This window comes from Carassius gibelio, chromosome B6 (genome assembly GCF_023724105.1).
Source record: "Carassius gibelio isolate Cgi1373 ecotype wild population from Czech Republic chromosome B6, carGib1.2-hapl.c, whole genome shotgun sequence".
Taxonomy (NCBI): Eukaryota; Metazoa; Chordata; class Actinopteri; order Cypriniformes; family Cyprinidae; genus Carassius; species Carassius gibelio.
This window is the reverse complement of record NC_068401.1, coordinates 12,356,983-12,377,988: the sequence shown is the minus strand read 5'-3', so window position 1 is coordinate 12,377,988 and position 21,006 is coordinate 12,356,983. Positions and strand designations below refer to the sequence as shown.

Here is a 21,006-nt window from a genome sequence, read left to right as displayed (position 1 = left end):
GTTGTTCATTGATGTGCGCTGTAAACCCTGGTGGTAGGAAAATCTGACAGGTAGGATAAAATGTAATGATTTGGTTTTCAACGAATTATTCAAACGACTCATTGGTAAAGACGGTTATTTTTCGCCATTTATTGGCAAAATGATGTAACTTGCAGAAAAATTAATATAAACTCTTATATTACTATGTATACTTATATCTGAATATAGGTTGATACCTGAGGAAATGCTCCTCTTTTCATTCTAATACAGTGTTAACCAAGAATCCTTCAAGAACGCAGTCACTGACTCAAAAGCTTCTACAGTCACTTCTGTTAAAGCTTTTGAGTCTGGAAATGCAGAGAAATAGACCAGCACGCTCAAAGAATGACAGGCATGTCCTGCACTCTTTTCAGCCCCAGCTGAGCTGTGTGCGCTTTTTTTTTTTCTAAATCACTTTACCATACTAAACCTACCTCAGTGTCAGTGACACACAATACACACACACACACACACACACACAAAGAGAGAGAGAGAGAGAGAGAGATGATGATGTCAGCTCTTGGGGCAGAGCTCTAGAAGCATACATATAGGTTGTTAAACACCAGTTTGATCTGTACTACTTTAATCCTAAAGCATTTGATTGTGATAGGAAAGCTAGATGGGGGGGGGGGGGTGTTGGCTGATAATGCTGTGTGTGTGTGTTTGTGTGTCTGACCCTCTGACTGCTATTGGATGAGCTCTGCGGGAGGGGGTGTGTTCAGGCTCACAGTATAGTGCTTGTTATGAGCGCCTTCTGCCATCCCCTTCCACAAACCTCAATAACAACAGTATAGCAGCCTCTGAGGCTGGGTGTGTGTGTGTGTGTAGGGGAGTGAGGAGTGCCTCTACCACCGTTGCAGCTGGTTGCGGCTTCCTCCCTGTACTGGATTTCCTTGAAGGTCTGCCTCATCACCTCTGCAGTGCCTAGGAAAAAAAACAGGGCCCCCCCCAGAGACTGAGGTAAGTGATGTGAGATAATACATTCCATGTCTGTCAGCTCCGTTATTCAACTTTTCTGTTGTTTACCTTTGGAAAATGCAGCACACCTCTATAGATCCCACTCACCATCCCTTAAAACCTACCTTTTCATTTCTTGTTGAACATTTTTAGGCAGTTCTTTTTATTATATGCTGTTCTTCTAGTAATAATTCAGTATTCTAGATCGGACTGCATCCTTCATCGCAGACCGTGGTTGTTTCTATAGTAGCTATGGTTGCCACAACAGCATTTCTGGCCATCGTAGACTCTTAAATGCTGTCTAGGTGGGCAGCCCGTGTCTCAAAGCACAAATCATCTCATCTTGGGCTTGGCTGTGCTGTTTCAGTTTACCTCCCCGCTGGGTTGTCGTTATGCCGAGCAGCGTGCGCGAGACACGCGAGCAGGGAGCGTTGCGTTTAACCGTGCCGTAGTGCAGCACTGCGCCGCGCGCTCGATAGCTCAGGCTTGGTTATTTCGCGATGGTGACTGGCTCATTTGCAGCGACCCAGAGACGGTGAGCTCAGCTGGTCGAGATCTCTCTGATATCACGCGATGCCCGAGGCGAGATCCTAGCTGCCATGAAGAAAGGTTCCTGTTTGAGTCGCGTGCAGAGCGCGCTTTCTTGCTAGTTACAAGCGCAACAGAAATAGAAGGGTTTTGGATGCTATGGGGTTGGTCACTGTGCATATATTTGCAGATAACAAGGTTAGGCTTCTTTATTAAGCAGTGCATTTTCTTAACAAAACAGATATGCATTGGAGAGTCCAAATATTATTATATTCACCTGACAAAAATATGATCTTATTACAGACAGTCAATTCCTTCTCACAGTGTGCAGATTATAGAGCATTTTTGGGGGGAGGGTGGTGTCAAATCCCCCTAATTAGGGCTTGTTCCCTTGAAAACAAATTGTTCTATTTATTTCATATGAGAAAAAAACGACCTGCAGGTGCTTCTGAGCTGGTGTCATTTATATGAGAATGTGTGTGTGTTTGCTTGTTATTATTCATAGAACAATGTATTTATAGAAATATGATCATAAAAGAGACAATATATATATATATATATATATATATATATATATATATATATATATATATATATATATATATATATTATATATATTATTATATATTATATATTATTTAAAGTGAGAAATATATATATATATATATATATATATATATATACTATTTAAAGTGAAATAATATGTAAAAAGCAATGTTTAATATATTTTCAATACAACGGAGACATAGAAAAGATAAAATAAATTACCAGTGCATGTCACAAAAAGACCTATTGTAATTTGAAAATTATTTATGTAGCTGTGGAGAACCTCCACAGATTGCATGCTGCCTTTCCAAAATTGCCTTTACATTTTCATAGCCCTTGACCTAAAAATTCTTCTTGATGAAATGATCAACCCCCTTGCAAGTTTTTGTATAATTGGCTCACTGGCTTTGCACATGTAATGCCTCTCTAGGAGCCTACAAGCTGTTTGATGTTCTCAGGAATGCAGAGGTACATTAAACATGTGACCTAAGGGCCACCCAGGAGCTCTGATTCCTTACAGAGTATGCAAGTTTACCATCACTCTGGTGAGCTTTACTTATTTGATTTTGCTAGCCAATGTTTTTTGTTGTTGTTGTTGTTGTTGTTTTTCAAATACAACTTGCCAGATGCCTCTACATTTAATTTACTGTGATAAATGCAAAAAATTTAATTCATTGGTTGCATTTAGTTATAGATTTTTATATGATTTATATATTGTTTATTTATTTATTTGATTATGGTCATCCGTGGACTATTAAAGTAACATCTAGTAAGCCCAGGAGACATTTACTACAGAAATAAATGGTCATGTTTTTGCTCTTATGATCAGTCATGTGGGCTTCTTGCACCAGTGACTGTAATTCCATGACCTGGTAGAACTGTATAGGGGTACTTTATATCTGCCAGATATGTTTTAACTCTCTTGACTATTGCTGTTAGACTAAAATGGTTGTATTGCATGTTTCTTAGGTTTTTGGATGTCTGAAGTGGTGGGCATGTTGTGGAGGTTATGGAATTTGGCATAGCGAGGTCTCTTGGGGGTTCACATATGAGGCTCTGTGGGGGCGATTCCTTGTCCATTGTTTTCTGTTGAAGGACATTTCTCACAGAACGGAGATGGAAACAATGGCTGATATAATTTGCAAGCTGCTCCTGCCCTTCAGATGTATCCCTCATATGTGCGTCAAAGAAAAAACATAGTATGCGATCAAGTGCTCACAAAACGATTTTTTTGAGAGGTACTCAAAGGAAAATCATCTGACAAAAGAATTGTTGTATATTGGCTTTTCATGGTTTTCATGTTCTCATAAATAGAAACTTAGATTTGTATCAGAACCACAAAGGTTGACTGGATTTTGAATGTTATTGTGTCTTCATGTGAGGAAATCCCTGAGGGTCCACTGGATGTGACTGAGTAGCCTGAGGCGTCCACATGACTTTCTCTTTTCTCTGATATAAAATAACATTTTGGGTTCCACAAAGAACATTTTTTCTTTAGTGTGAAGAATATTTCAAGCATAAATATTTTCAACATAAAAATCATACAGACATCAACCTTTTAGTGCAGTAGTGTAAATTACTGAGATTGAATTGGACAGTTGTGTATTGTATGTTAAGCTATGATATTTCATCCTATTTTTTCCAACCATTTATCAGTGAAAGCAGCACAGGTTGGTTGTGAGTTAGGAATGTAAATAAGTTTGCTCTATATCAGCAAATCAGTTCCACTAGCATGCATTTGTGTGCTGGCTTGTGTATGGGCATGCAAATGCTTAAAGACAAACTGTGCTCTTCTGGTTGATCTTTTGAACAAATGTTCCATTCAATTTGATGGGATCCATCCAGGCACATAATGTCTTCACTCTGTCTCCTAGACCAGTGAAAGCCACATGGGTATTCAAGTTTCATCCAAATTCCCATACCAACATTTTTGTATTAAAATTTGTCAAATTTGACAGCACTGGGGCTTCTGTTGCCTCATGGGATACCAGATTGCTTGCTGGTTGCACACTTCAGAATCTCAGCAGATGCATTGTGTCATCTGGGTATTGTTTTCCTTCTGTATGATAAATACTGATAATGAATACAGAATATACAGAATATTTCCTACTCATCTTTTTTGCATACTAAGCAAATGCATGTTGTATTTTCCCCCAATCCTCTTTTCTTCAGGCTTACAAAACCTGCAGATGTATTTCATCCATAAAGAAGCTTGGAAAAGAGGTCTACGCAGCTGTCCAAACATGCTGTCAGTTGTTTGTGAGAACGGGCTTTAAGTTGTTTTTATTCCTACATTTATATTTTATTTTATTTCAGCTTTTTTTCTTTAGAGAAGCTGTAGATTTTGGCCTTAGAGAAACTTGGAAAAGAGGTCTACACAAAAGAGTTAAAACCTTCTGCCTGTTACATTTATGAACTTTCTGTTCCCTTATTTGGTCACCTTCCTCCTTGTTTTGGTTAATTGATTATTCCCCACCTGTCTCCACTTCCCTCATTACCTTCTGTGTGTTTAAATACCCGTTCTGTTCAGTTCCTCCTCGTCCGTGATTGTATGTACATGTTAACCTAAGATAGTATTGTAAATGTGGCAATGAATGTAACTTATAGTGTGAATAGCCTAGTGTGAATGTCTATTGCACTGCTGTTATTGTAACTGATCCTATTGATGATAATGTGTTGTGTATAGTCTGTCATTCTCCTTTGTCATCCAGTAAACTCCTCATTTTGATCTCCATCCTCCTCGAGCAGTTTAGTCTTTCGTTTAGCACTACACCTATTTCTAACACTGACCTCTTCTGGCAAAAAGTTCTTTTTCTCTGTTTATTTGCCTGAATGCTTTCCTGTTTTAAGTGATAAAAAGACACTTGCGCAAGCTTCAAAACATAGTCTTCCTATATATTTCATTATTAATCCATGGCAACAGTGACATTTATGTAGGTATTCATAAAGAATTACACTCTGGACTAGAAAGATGCAATTAGTGCTGCATGAGTTGAGAACTCAAATCATCTCTTTTATTTATTTTTTTTTTTTTACAATCACCGTCATTCACGTTCACCTCTGCACAGCTTGGGCTGGATATAGATATGATCTGTCACGTACTGTGAAATCTTCAGAGGACGGGGGATTGTCTATCGCCTTTCTTGCACTCTTAGATGTGCAGTGACATAAGCAGCCTCCGGGAGAGAGCTGCAGCAGTCAGCAGAAGTGCAGAGAAACTGAGAAAGAATACATTGAAGAACCTTGTTACAAACGCTGAGATTTTAGTATGCACATTCTGATGTTGTGTGTCGAAACAACCTTGTACTAGTTCTCTGTGGACTCCAATAATGTATCCAGACAGTTGGGGGGTGTAATAGTGTCAGAGATGTAGGTCATATGTAAATATGTTTTTAAGTAATCCTTTTTTATTAATGCCCTGTCTGGCATCAAGCTTCTCTGTATATGTCTTTGTTATGAGAATATATAACGTAACCTGGTAAAATGCTAGTATGCTGGCTACAAAATGAAAAATTTGTTACTGATGTTATACGCTTTCGTTTTGTCAGATGTTTAAAGCTTCTTGTCAGACAATTTGTCACTTGCCAACATAGTAGATTTGTCAGTCATGAGGTGTTGAACATTAATATGAACGATGAGCATCTGTTGCTGTTTTGCTATGTTGTGTGTTACATCTGTTTCTTATTTAGTTCGTCTTTGATGTCTACACCTGCTGCTTGAATTTATGACAGTGGAATGGGTTATTTACACAAAAAACTGCTGTTGACAGCTTAGACTTTTCACATAATATTCACAAGTCAGTATTTAAATCTTAAAGAACAAAAATCTGTTATGTTTCTGGCTTTTCATCAAATATTTAAAATATATTGAAAGTTTTGTTCTTTGGAGGCACAGAGTAGTTTACTTTTTCAGTAGTTTTCCAGAACGTTCATTAAAACTATTACACCATTTTTGGTTTAGATTTACAAAATGTGTGTACTATTAACAGAAAAAGTCTGTTAAAATCTTATAAAAATTGTTTTTTTTATATGTATATAACAAAAGTCAGCTTATGCGATAAAAACAGTAAATGTTTTAGTATTGCATTGCAATTTTACTGCAAAATACTGCTAGATTGATTTTTTTTTGGTAGTAAAAACCATATAATAATGAGACAATTTAACATGAAAAACATGAAGAAGAAAAAGACATTCTCAGAATTCTCTGTGACGCATTTTGGTTCAAATAAATTTTATTATATGATTTCATATAAAAATATGTGTGTTTATAAATAAACGGGCACCAATATCGTAATACTGGAAACATTGTCACAGTATTTAAGTTTAGTTTTTTTGTATTTTTTGTTTTTTTATTTTTAAACATTGATTTAGTTAATACATTTAAGTCAAATTAGGATAAGTCCTAAAATGTTCACGTGAAATATCAATATAAAAATTAAGAATTTGAATGATTAATTGAAAACTAGATGGATTTAATATTTAACGTGATTAGGGTTTGCTCCTGACTGCACTGAAATGTAATCTGAGGCTTAGTAACCACAAAATCAATTTATCTGCCTTTTACATGCATTGTATAACCCATGGTATAAATCTAAAAGCTTGTTTGATGATATCTGATTCCCAACATATGCTTATGGCAAGATATAAATATTGTTGAGAAAACTTTGCATGATCTTTGAAGTTGGTCAAAATGTCTTAAAGCATCCGGTTCTTATTCACTCTAATTTACCATAGCAGACTAATCCTCAGCCTTTCCCCATTTTTAATTATCATCGCACCCTTGGGTAATGAATATTTCATACCTGAAGTAGGCCTATATATTTCATGCAAATGCAATCAAAGGCAGCAAAAGCATTTCTTTTAATTTGAGAAAACCTTCTCTATGACTCAAAGACAATGGTGGTTGTTCTAGTGGGCTTTTACCCAGCACCGAGAGCAGAAGCAAGATTTTTCCTTGGATGTGCAGTGGAGGAGAAAAAAAATCACTAAGAGACATTTTAATTCTCTCTACCAGTCTTTTATTTTTTCATCTTTTCTCACTATGTAGCATTGGCCTTTATATGTCTGATATTATATACTGTATAGCTGTTAAATGAGTGACATCACCCACTGAGCAATACTTGAGAAACCTCAGTGTTTCTACTGCTTGATATTTAGCATTGATAGTGCTGTGATGAAGAGACGTTAATTGCTCTGCAAAGCAGAAAGCTTGACTGAGAGTGGTCTCATCCTGCTAGATTAATGCAGAGGAAAGCTGCACTGAAACTGATTAGACACTAATCCTAAGGGACGGCCATACACATTTATAGCTGCGCAGATGCAACCAACACTTCCACCGCTGATCGGGTTATTGTTCTCCTCACATCTATTAAAGGGATAGTTCACCCAAAAAAAGAAAAATATCACTCTACATATATATTACATAAATATTAATGAATGACTAATTAATGACAGAGTTTTCATGTTTGGGTGAACTATCCTTTGAATCATTATCTTACAAAATCTTACAATATTTTTTTCATTTCCAGGTTGATTTTGCTATCTAAAACAGCATGAATGTTGTTGAAAAATCCATTCTGGATTTGAAAGTTCCTCTTTAAGATTCTTTGCTTATTTTATTTAGAATATTGTGCTCTTGTGTTTTATATTTGGGTTATAAGGAATAGTTTTATGTTTTCAGTTTTAATTTAGCAATACAATAGTTCTGTCAGTCTGTGTGGTGATTGACGATGTGCAACAGATGGCTTTTTTGGATTATGTTTTGTCAGTAGAGCAAAAATATACAAAATAACTGGCCATATCGAGTCTAAAATGTAAGTTTTAACCATGATAAATATTTGGTTGAAGTAATAACAAGCGTCCAGTATCATCTGAAATCCAGCAGGAAGAGCACCACATTTTTTTCTTGTTATTTCTGGTCAGACTCAGAACTCTAGAAAGTAAGTAGGGAAGTATAGATTGCAAAATACGTTTGGTCCAAAAGGAAGAAGATGTTTTTATGCATCTTATTGCTTCAGCCACATCCTAAAATACAATGCGTGCCCTTTCTCACAATCTAACAGAAAAACCTAGTAGAAAATGAATTCAAGCTATAATTTAGGACTACAAATAGTTTTTTAATTCAGAGCTTTGGTTACCATGTGGCCGCCTGCTTTTCACTACTTTTCTCTTGCCATTCCAACCATCCGTCTGTGTTATTTAGATAACAAATCTTTCCTGTCTGAAATAAAGCCTTCATCCAACCTCTGCTATCTAGAACAGCAGCTTGAGATGGTTTGAGATTCAGAATGGATTTGACACAGAAGGAAAGAACAGTAAGAAAACAGATAGCGACACAAGTGGAGAACTGAAATTGCTTCAGAGAGCAGCTCTGATAAGAATAAGATGCATCACTGGATTTCAGAGCGAGTGAAAGATATAGATGCAGCGTCCTGCATTGCCTCTAGCTCTGCTTTGGCCTTTTGAAAAAGTATTAGACTTTTCAATATGAAATATCCTCAGTGTGCCAGATGCTTCCTGTTGCAGATGACCGCTAACTGAACCCCTGATCACAAATAACACATGCTTTTATGCCTGTGTTTGAGAACAAATAGACAGAATAATTTGCCAACCACTTTTGTGTTCAATGCTAATGATAGAATTCATGTGTTTTGTTTATACAAGCGAGAATGAGAATAAGAAATGAAAGGAAGAAATTGTAAATAGTAAAATGGCAGCCATTCATTAAAAAAGAGAGCCAAATACCCATCTCCTCTTTGTTTTGTGCATTAGTCAGAAAAACTGATCAATAATTATTAAATATTATTGGTGATTCAGTAAGCCATCTTGTTAATTTATTAATGTTTATTAATTTAGGCCTAACCTAAAATATATACACTTCAGACCTCTGACCTCCTTATGACTCTTGAATTTCCCCATAAGTTCAGAAAAAGGGCAGTGTTACGCATAGACATTAAAAGAAATGGACACAGCGACCCCATTGGATTCAACGGAGAAAAATGAAGTCAATTAGAAGCACGCACTTCCTGGGGATCAAGCGTACTGCGCAGACTCAAACTGAGCTTGATGACGTAGATGTCATTTGAGCAACCTGTAAGTCTTCTAATCGCTGTACCAAGAGAAATCTGAATAACCCACCAAATCTTCCAGAGAAGGCGAGCGTGAACAGGAGCAAATTTTGGTAAGTACTCTGAATGATTATCTCCCTTGACTTTATGCCTCCATGTCCCCCCCAATAGCCTCATACACAGCAAAAGATTGCCTGCGAGCTTCTCCTCCTGTCTATATGGTAATTTCTCTACTGTGCGACAGATAGTCGCTGGTTATGACGCAATTGTTAGCCTATTTTTTACAAAAACTGTTTCTACGGGACCATAACATAAGATACAAGGTAATGGAGCCTTTTATACATTTTCGTGTTACTTTAGAAATAATTAATGGACAAATGGAGTCTTTAAACGCCTCAGATGTAAAGTTATTTGCTGTCAAAGTGACGCCAAAATGAATGGGAGTCAATGGAATGCTAACAGCAGGTGGAGGTCCGCTAGCCAATGGCGGCGCCCAGGGGTGCTTCAAAAAAATATGAAACCCTGCCCCCCTGGTGTTACGCCTACAGTTTAGGAACATGATGATAGTTTCTATTTTAAGCAAGGTGTAATTGTGAAATTAGAAACAAGCAGCTTCCCATGGCTTGAACCCACTGGTTAAAACAATGTCAACTAGAAAATAGCTGACAATGCCAGTGCATGAAAAAAGTATAGTTTACAGCATGTTAACATAGGCTTTCCTCTGTGGCTGAGAATAGTACCTCTCCTTTTGAAAAAAAAAAAAAGAAAAAAAAATTAGTTCCCCTATAGATTTTATTCTATGAAAAATCTGAACCACAGTCCTCCTTATTTAAGTGTTAAAATATTTAATGATTTTATGTTGTCATATTTTTGAGTATATATAATCACTGCAGGAAGACCATAACAAGATCTTGGTCATTGTTTTGTTTGTTTTTCTGTGTTTTCAAATTTGATTTCTCAGAGTGCTTGTATGTTCATTGAATATGCATTTTTACATAAATCTGCTGTGCAGCTGTATCCTTACAGTCTTATAAACCACAGTTCAGTGTTTGGTCAGTGGTTTTATTTTTTCCTTCGGAGACGTAATGATCAGATATTTCACCATCAGCGGAAATGGAATAGGAGCCTTGCCCACAGATCCTTAGAGAAGGGCCGCACTACACGAATGTGACCTTGGGAACTCATACTGTACTCTGTTATTTCCTCTTAAGCTGGAGAAGTTTTGCATTTCATGTGGCCTTTTCTTTTTTCTTCTTCTTCTTCCTCCTGCTTTCTTTTTTATCTATCATCAGGAGTTATGAGAGGACAGATCAAGTATTTTCCTCAGACATGTCCAATGCGGGAATTATCCAGACTCTTTTCCAGCAAGTATGTTATCACATTTCCAGATATACCAAACATGCCATTTACTGATAACAGAGAGCACTTCAAGTTCAAGTTGTAAGTGAAATGGTGCCAGGTGTAGGAGAGGATTCCTTTAAAAACTTGATCTGTTTTTCTAAGCTGTTACTTCTTAAATATTCTCACGCCTCTGATCTGAGAGATTCCCTTCTGGAAGCTTCCAGCTTTTGGAAAAATAAGGATAGCCAAGATGGGGGAAAAAAAGAGGGAAAGAAAAAATGAAAGAGATGAAGTAGGCAGATCAAAGAATAAACACATTGCTGCTTGTCTGCTGGAAGAGGAGGAAGCCAAAGCCTGTGAGCTGTGGGTCAAAGAGGGAAAGTTACGGTTCCAGCTTTGTAGAAATGTGTAGAAATGCCAGGCCTCATTTTTCAAAAAGTAACATTAAAACGTGTCTAGAAGCATATTAATATATAAAAAGCCAAGTACACTTTCACAGGAATGTGAGCAATTTTTTGCTAATAAAGCTATATGCGTTAATTAACTTGAACACTTTAACCAACATCTGTAGGCAAGAAAAATGTTTCTGGTTTATTAGAAAAATCTCTCTGCAGAAGAAGAAAACATTAAGCTGAATCTCTAGCCATTAAAATATTTTAGATCCCCCGAGAGGTATTGTGTGTTGCCCACTGAAATGTAACCAGGTTCTTATTTCCCACAATGCTAGAAGGTAAAAAGCTGTGTAACCACCCCCACTACTGTATCTAATCTGAGCGACACGACCTTCCATTTTAAGCATTAAAACATTCACATCTAATGCATGTTTTGTTAGGAATTTTAGTAGTTGTGTTATAACACCCTATAGACTATATCTGGTACATATAGTTTTAATAGCTATTGGTAAAAATTCATGTGTAAGCTTTATCAGACACTTCAATCCTTTATGTACTGCACCACTAGCAGTGCAAATGTCCACTGACATCCAAGAGCTACCAAAAAGAGATAAATGACTCCCACTTGCAAAGAGGGGAAAATCAATTCACTTTCTCTTTCACTCTTTCTCTCTCATAATTGCGAGAGGCTCACAAGAGAGCATGCAGCGTTTTGAGATTGATTCTGTTGACAGCAAATTTGCAAGTCTGAAAAGTAGCAAGTAGTAAGTCATATAAAAAGTTCTCAATCGATGAAACTGCCTATACGGAGCAGAGCATATATGGAAGGCTTTTAACCGAATCATTGTTTTGCCTCCTGTAGGCATACTTTTGGACTGCTGTATTTTTCAAAACTGCCATCAAAGTGCTGAATGAAGCGTTTCAAAAATACAATATGACATTTCTGACAAATATTAATTTTTTTATGAGTGTGTGCAACCCTATCTGTCAGCATTTTTGCAAAAGTCTGTATGTTTGTATATTTGTGTTGTACTTTTTCTATTTGCCCTTTTCTTAGTGCCCAGGGCTTAGAGATACATGTTGGTACATTTTATGAGACCTAGTGGACCTGGGCTTCACTTGTCTGTCATCGCATTTCTATATGAGCATTCTTGCTTGTTTGCAGCTGCTTGTTTATCTCTCTCTCTCGCTCTCTCTCGCTCTCTCTCTCTCTCTCTCTCTCTCTCTGTGAGTGTGTATGTATAAGTTCATGTTTCTATTGGTGAAAGGTAGGATGATGCAATGGCAACAGTTCAGGGGCCATTCTTTACTCACATTTCTTTCACCAAATCCCATAAGCAGCAGACTGTCTCTAGCTATCAGTGTTTAAAAGAATGTGCATCAACTAACTAACTAACTAACTAACACAAAATTAACACTGAGGCATTTCTCATAATATCCTTTTTGGGGGATGAACTATCCCTTTAACTATGCATGCGAGTAAAAGATGGCAGAATTTTCATTCTTGAGTGAACTGTCCCTTTAACTATGTTATTTCAGTTAGTATTCCCACTCTGAATGTAATGGATAGACTGTAAGGGTTTGAGAGGAGCAGATAGAGCACAGGGAAACATATCTTGGGAATGAGGGAAAGAGTGACAGTAAGTTATTGTGGAATGGACTGGAAAACAGCAGTATCCTGTCAAGAAGTAAATCATGCAGAGGGATGGAAAAATGGGCCAAACAACATATGAGTTTGCCCTCACACACATACACCTCTCTTCATCTGTTGACATCAGGTCGCATTTCTTGAGAGCATCTTTATCTCAGGAGAGTGACAGTCCCATTTCTCACACACATTCATTATCCCACCCTCACCCTTGTGTGTGCGGCCCAAAGCATCTCTCCATAGTGACTCAATACAAATCTGCCTGCCATATTTTTATATGAGAAATAAAACTGGAAACAGTCAAACAGTCAGTATTGCATTGTAATGTTTACTTTACAATAATGACCACCGACTATTCATTATCCAGCTTATTCTATATTAATAAATAAATACATTAACATAAGAATTATTGTTTATATATATATATATATATATATATATATATATATATATATATATATATATATATATATATATATATATATATATATATGCATAGCTCCATGTATTATACTTGGAAAGAAAGAAAGAAAGAAAGAAGAAAAATAATTGTGTCATGAAAGTTGGTTACCAACATTATACAAAATATCTTAAAACCGTGAGCTTACATCTTGCATTTTTTGGTCTCCAGCTCTCCACCATGGAATAAAAAATAAAAAAGGTAATTGCTACTTTTTTATCTCACAATTCTTCTTTGTTTACCTCACAATTCTGACTTTTCTTAATTGTGAGTCAGAAATCTCACAGCTCTTTTTTTCTCAGAATAGCAAGTTAATGTCCTGCAATACTTTTATTTTTATTTTTTGTCTCACAATTATGAGTTTAAATCTCTTAATTCTGACTTAATATATCTCAATTATATAAAAAAATTAAATTAAATTAAAATAAATAAAAAAATACTTCAAATTATCCCTTTTCTCACCTTCATGACATGAATGAAAATCAATTGAGGACAGACATAGCATGCATGTAAAGTATATTCTGCATAGACTGTTGCTGCCATTCATTCTGTAAGGCAAGAAACTCTTATCTGGTCATATGTTTTTTAAATTTGTTTTTGAATACATTGTCGGGATTTCTCGACTTCTCATCATTTTGTCTATTTGTTTTTCTGTCTTTCTAAGACATGATTAGAGGACTATAGATGGTTTCTGTTTATGCTGAGCAATCTGCAACCCATCAGCCTGTATATCTTTTTTTTGTCTGAATAAATAAATGCAATAAAAACACATGTCTGTTTACCCATGTGGGATCCATTAAATAGCTATGCTCTAAACATAATATTTTGTTACTGTGCAAGATAAATTCATTCAGTGATTTGGCAGATATTGTTTTGAGATGGATATCTCTAATGTAAATCTCATTCACACAAAAGAAAGTGGAACCCATTTGTGCTCAGTCTCTAATAACTAAACGCCATGCACATTCACTCATTTATCACAAAAAAAAAAACTGCAAATACTGCAATTTTACTGCTTTTCGCCTAAAACATTTTAATTGGATGCAGAGTATAATAATCATCAGTAAAACAACAATAAACCATACATGTAAAAAAAAAAAACTATAAAAAAAATACATAGGGGCAGTAAAAATAGGGTTAATCCATTGAACATATTCAGAGGCTTTGTGCTGAGAGCCCCACACACATGCCTGGCTGGGAAACTCATGATTATTGATAGTGGGAGCAATTTGGCCACATCCTCAGCAGCAGAGCACAAACAGCCCCCAGCAGCAGATCTGTAGAGTTCCAGAATGTGCCTTGTACACACAAAACAGAGCCTGTCCATTTAGGAGATTAAGAAAGAGTCTGTTTTCTTTCTTTCTCTTTTGCCTTTTCTCATCTTCAGTCAAACACAGTAGTGAATTGTATAAACAACTGCACAACATTTGTGCAAAAACCTGTATCTTAAGATGGTCACATTAGGCTAAACAATTGTGAATGTGAAGTAATGTGAATGACATGTAGGACCATGAGCGAAAACGAACGGTTAGAGAGTCAGACTCGTAATCCAAAGGTTGTGGGTTCGAGACCCATACCGGCAGGAATTGTAGGTGGGGGGTGTGAATGTACAGCACTGTCTCTCTCTCACCTTCAATACCACGACTGAGGTTTCCTTGAAGCAAGGCACCGAACCCCCCAACTGCTCCTCGAGCGCCGCAGCATAAATGGCTGCCCACTGCTCCGCGTGTGTGTTCATGGTATGTGTGTATTCACTGCTGTGTGTGTGTGTGCACTTAGGATGAGTTAAATGCAGAGCACTAATTCTGAGTATGGGTCACATGTCATGTCACTCATGTGAACCTCTCAACTGTGCAGATTCGTATTGATTGACTGGATTTTGTCTGTGAAATTTCACAGAGCGGCAGTAAATGCAACTTTATGAATCCCTAGTCAAAATTATTCATAACTGCTTTTATATAACCATTCTTTTATGTATGTATGTATGTATGTATGTACACACATATATATATATATATATATATATAATTTTATTTTTTTGTATTTTTCTTCTGTGTAAAGTAAGCTTGACAGCAGACTTGAAATTGGAGAATCGTGTCATGCAAATTGCATGCAGTGGCCTTGATTTTGCTGTTACTTGATTTGCATTTAGTGTGTCACACTACTTTAGTGTGTCAGGTGCAAAAACAAGCCAGGCAGTGTATGGAAATAAACACTGCTGTCAGTGGGCACAGTTTGTTTTAAGTCATTCATCCCTCAGTGCTTTCTTACTGTGGTCTCATCTGTTTGTATAGACGAATTGTAAAATGATATGCTACAGAATGGCATGACCTCCATTATAAATGGGGATGGGTAGGGGTATGTTGTAGATGCTTGCCACTACCCATCATAATCAATACCCATCGCTTCATGTGCCTCCTAAGCCCATGGTGACCCCAGACTGGATTCTAATTTCCAGCTCTTTTGTCTTCCCAAGCGTGGACATTTTAGTACGAGTTTCAAAGACCATGCAAAATTAATGAGAAAAGTAAAGTCTGAGACACTATCAAAACATTGCTATTTTTGAACATCCCAGTGTCATGAATTTGGGAAGCTCTATCTTTTGGGCTGACCAATTATTTTATTAATGTAATATTTTTAACAGCATGGTCTGTCTCGACTTTCAAATGCATTGACAAACATGTTTGTGTGAGTCAGTGTATTCCTATTGTGTAAAATAATTCATTTGACTTCTTTTGCCTTCAGTGAAGTATCATGCAGAGCAGTGGAACATGTTTTTTCATAAATCTTAACCAAGCCACATTTCTATGATACTGACTGCCTCTTTTCCGTGCCAATTACTTATGACTAAACCCTTAACAGGGCCACACATTTGTATTGTTGTGGTCTCTCTCTCTTTCTCAGATGTTTCCATTAGTCTGTATACTGGTCTGCTCCAGATATGGCAGTTTGAACACAAACAGCTTGAGGTTCTTATCAGTCTTTCTCACACTGCACTCTTCCCCAGGAAACACGTTCAAAGCTCACTTTATCACACACTCTGCCCTACACACCTCCCTCAGCTCCTGCCTTTCCCACAAGCACATTTTACCTTTTTGCTTGCTCCCCTCTTCATCCGTGATAATACCTAAGAATTAAACAACTTTCAGCCGACTTTCTCTCTCCATCTAAATCCATTTCACCAGAAGCAATGTCTTTCCTTCTCCTTTCTCAATCGCTTGATTATTGTGTAAGTTGTTCATGGTTTTTCTAGTTCATATCTTCTTGCCTTTTATTCTCTTTTTTTTTTTCTGTTAGTCTGTGTTAGTCATGTTCTAGAGTTCCTTTTTTCCTCCCTTGACAATCTTGAGATTGTTATAGCTCTCATTTAAGGGGCATCCCAGCAAACCAAAATATGTTTTTAAGGCTGAAATACAGTACATGACTTTTCCCTTGAGTCACAGTTTGAATGATTCCACACAGTTGCCAGACATCAGAGCCAGTCTGCAGATTTGAGTCGACAAATTTCCTAGATAATTGCATAGTGTATGATGGTCAGACTACATTTTTTTTGCATCAGACTGTGATTCCATCCAATCGGAGGATATAAAATATGTTTGATATTTTGAACTGATTTTAGAACAAGTATGGTTTTCATTTATCATGTATTTCACATTTTATTATGCGAAATATGTGTGAACGTTTGATTTTATCATTTGATCATTTTGCAAACATTATGGAGACATCACTATTGAATGTTCTCTGAAACATCTGAGTTGTAAGTACTAACATTTAAAACACATTAGAAAGACATCCTACTAACATAAAACTAAAATGAACTTTTCAAAATGATGTATAAATATTTTTTGTAAATGAAGTATAAAATGTTGTGCTAACATTTTGATACTTTTCTTAACTCTTTCCCTGCCACTGACAGAAATCTTCCTTCATTTATGAGACAATGTTTCCCCTTCGTTGATGGCATCTTCTGGCTTTCTGTGTTTTCACTGTTATATGGTAGGATCGATCAGTAGTGTATAAAGTTTATAGGCATAATGTTTTGTTTTTAACATAAAACGTTGAACACTGATATTTGAAATAATTGAAAACATGAAATAGAAAATAGTCGAAATGGGAAATTAAGACCGCCAGTAGGTGACAACAAGTGTATGTTAAAGGGGTCCTGTTATGCTCTTTTACAATGTCTTGAATTTTTTTGGGGGGGTGTACTAGAACATGCTTGCAACTATTTCCATAATTTAATGGCTTGTGTTCAGTTTGTCCCCTTTATGACTTTTATATATGAAATATTTTAAAACATTGAAACACTGTAGCATGTATATACGTATATATATATATATATATATATATATATATATATATATATATATATATATATATATTTTTTTTTTTTTTTTTGGTTGTTGACATTAACTATTAACTACTCTTTTGTCAAAGGTAATTATATTTACTTCCAATCCTGCAATATCCCAGAGCCTCAGTAAACAGAACACATTTGATGCTTTTTTTGATGTGGAAGCATTTGATCTGTTAAATAGTTTGGTCACCCTCACTCCACCCAAGGGGGATATTGAGGTTTACTGCAGATGATGAATAATGCCATATAATTTGTAATCTAATCTACAGCAATGCTCACATAACTCACTTCACATTGCGTGAGCATTAACATCAGTTCCTCTCATGCCTTGAGAGAGCCACATGACACAGATGCCAATGTGCAGTGAAGCCTTAAGGAGAGAGCAGAATTTGATACAGGATTGTGGTTAAAGCCAGCGGAGGGCTTTCACGGCTCAGTGTGTTGTCACTGTAGTTAACACATTTTTAAGTTTCTTCAGAAAGTTGAGCAGTTTAATCATTTTGGTTACTTGATTTATCTGAAACATTTTAATTATATGTTGATAAAAGGTAGATTACAATGTCCTCATAAATGTCTAAATGGAAATTATCAGCTAAAATAATCGTGATGTTGGCACCCCACCCACTGGAAAATGACACCCCACCCACCGTCCGGCCCACCCTCAGTCTTACAGTACATACCCCCCCCCCCCCCTTGCATGTTCTAAAGAATTGAATAAAGAATTGATAATTTCATAATATTTTCAGCGACTAATAAGAGTTTAAAAAAAAAATAATTTCTTCAGGGCTCTTGAAATTGTTAGAACAATTTACATAGTGTTTACTGAACTCATGTTTTTACAGGGAACATGTGCAGCCTGCATCAATTTTCTTTGCAGGAGGCTGGCGTTTCTCCTAGAGAAAAGATGTTTGTCTTGGCTTAGATCACTATCCGTTGTTGCTTACTGTTGCATTTTATTCATATTATTTGCACAAGAGGTGAAGGTTTTGCCTCCATAATGGCTCTTACAGTATGTCTCTGATTTCACCACTTTATACTGGATATTGTTAGATCATTACTTTTATTTTCATACAGTATATAATGGAACTAAATATACTAAGATAACAGCTATTATGCAGTATTAATGGCTTGGTTCACCTAAAAATGTCAGTTTTGTCATCATTTACTGACCATCATCCAAAGCCTTTTTTGTTCTGCAGAACACAAAAGAAGATAGAATTACATTTTCTCAATGTTTTTCAGCACATATAATAAAAGTCAGTATAGGGTTCAATGTTGTTTTGGACCCCATTTGACTTTCGTTATTGAAACATTCTTCAAATTTGGAAGAAAAATGGCTGCATGCCATTTCTTTCAATTTCTTACTGACAATTGTTTTAAAACAGATGATACTAAGATAGCAGATCGTCATGAAATAAATAAATACATGAAAATAATTACACACACACACACACACACACGCACGCACACGCGCACGCACACGCGCACACACACGCACACACACACACACACACACACACACACACACACACACACACACACAACACACACAAAAAAAAGCCAGCAGAGAATGTGCTCATAATTTCTGCCTGACTAAAAGTAGTAAGTCCAGAGTATTTCACAGCCTTAATTCAGTAATTCAGTGAATAAACAGGCTCTGGGCAGTCTGTGGGCATGCCATCTGAGACTATTAACACTATACATAGAAAAATATGCTGTAAACTGTGCAAATATGTGAGTCTGACATATGTTAGGGCTGATATGATATCCTGCAGCTTTACAGGACCTTGAAATAATAAATAGGGCCATAAGTTTCTCAAGTGTGTGTACACAGCTCTGCGCTGTGTAAAGTCGTCTGCTTTTATGGCTGATAAAGATGGTTGTTTTGGCGTGGTGTATTTATGTGACCTATTTTATGAACAGTACTGATATGGATTGCTTATATGCTCACTCTTGCTCACTGTAGACCCACAGCCAACAACCACGCTAATGAGTGTGTGCATGTTTGTGTGCCATTGACTGAGAGCTAGCTCGCGTGTAAAATGTAGGGGATTGGAGTGTGTTTAAAGACGTTTTCCTCTAATTCAGCCAAGAGACAGTCAAAAGAACTGCAGGAGCAAAGATTCAGACTTTTATTTAACTGCTTAAAAGATCAGCTGGAACTCACAATACAGAATAAATGCCAGACATGGCCTCTCAGTAGATCTAAAAATCAATTTTGTGTGTGTGTGGAAGAGTGAACGTGAGTTTGTCTGCCTCAAAGATGCATCAGAGAGAGTGAGAATACGTGGGTGAGTGTTTTGTATGCATGTTTGAATGCTCGCTTTTATTTGTGTCTGCAAGACCACTGTGGACTGAAGTAGGAAGAGCACTTTATGGCTACAGGGTACATTTCACTGACAGTGTACGCTTGATATGTGGAGTGCTCTACACCTCCTCCTCTCTTCAAGTCTGATTTTAATCTAGGCTCTGATACTGGCCGATGACTCACTTTGGACCAGGTGAAATATGGTCATAATCTGTGATTATGCATTTGTTGCATCCAGCGGGGACATAATTACTGAGTATAATGACTCTTTTTACGCGTTGCATTGCATATCGTGCTGCGCAAATACCATGTCTGCATTTCCGATCAGAGAAGCAAAAAAATACAAGCTCTACTCTTCACTGCTCAAAACACATTTGAATCATCAGTGGCAAATTCTTTAAATATGAAAACGTACTAACAAGCTGTGAGTCAGAAGCATCTGACTGATCGGTTCTGGAAAGAACAGTCTGAAAGAAAGAAAGAAAGAAATCGGCATTGTAGCCTACTTTCACAGGAAACAGTCCTCATCCTCCGTAAAATGTGCTACACACATCTGAATATTTGGGTGGAACTGTTCTGGAGCAGTGTTGTAAATAAAGCTTAACCACTGATTTCTAGTTGTGTCCTCTTTTGGAAGGCCGAACAAAGTAGCTTCGTTTTCACTATGAAACACACAGCATCTCCACAACATGGTGACGGCGGCAACAGCGAGAATAAAAGTTACGCCGTATTTCTTTGCATGAACATTTAGGCGCTGCTATGCAAATCTTAGCTCATCGTGACGTAGAAATGTGGGGGCATTAGAACATGCCATTTTAGGTAGGAATGGTTGACTCTTAACTTTTATAAAGAATATCTCTTTGGATTTGAGACTTTAGTCTTTGCAATCTTCTTTATGCACCAAGATCTTGTAACAGAAAGGAAAGGAAAAAATTGTATCGCATCACATGACCTCTTTAAGTGTCTGGACAAAAATGATGAGGGTGAGTATTTGATGACAACTTTTTCATTTTGGGGGTGAATTACTTTAATTGTTTGAAAAATATTTTCTTCCGGTGAGATTTTAAGTGTTGCAACTGTCTGATGATGAGGCCAAGAACCAAATCATTTGTATTTGTAAATGATTCAACCACCATTTTTGAGAACCAAAACATCTGACTCAAATAAATGTTTTATTCAAGTACTTGACATTGCTACTCATCTCTAGAACCCTCATGGACATGCTAAAGAGATGTCATAATTTTGCAGTGAACATTAACTTAAATTTCAGTCTGCTCCCATACAAAACTATCATATGGCTTCAAAAGAACTGAAATATAAGTCAGAAAGTCATAGAAACCAATCTTATGTGTTTTAATTTTGCTATTTGTTTCATTTTCATTTAT

General features: G+C 36.6%; 1 protein-coding gene across 1 annotated transcript in view; it reads left to right on the top strand.

Annotated features, from left to right (window-relative positions):
• The first annotated feature begins 745 nt into the window (after nucleotides 1-745).
• The window catches only part of kank4 (KN motif and ankyrin repeat domains 4), a 43,542-nt gene continuing 23,281 nt past the window's right edge, over nucleotides 746-21,006 (top strand). Inside the window, exon 1 of the mRNA XM_052559453.1 lies at nucleotides 746-978. The gene's annotated coding sequence lies outside the window, so the exon portion shown is untranslated. The remainder of the gene's footprint in view (nucleotides 979-21,006) is intronic.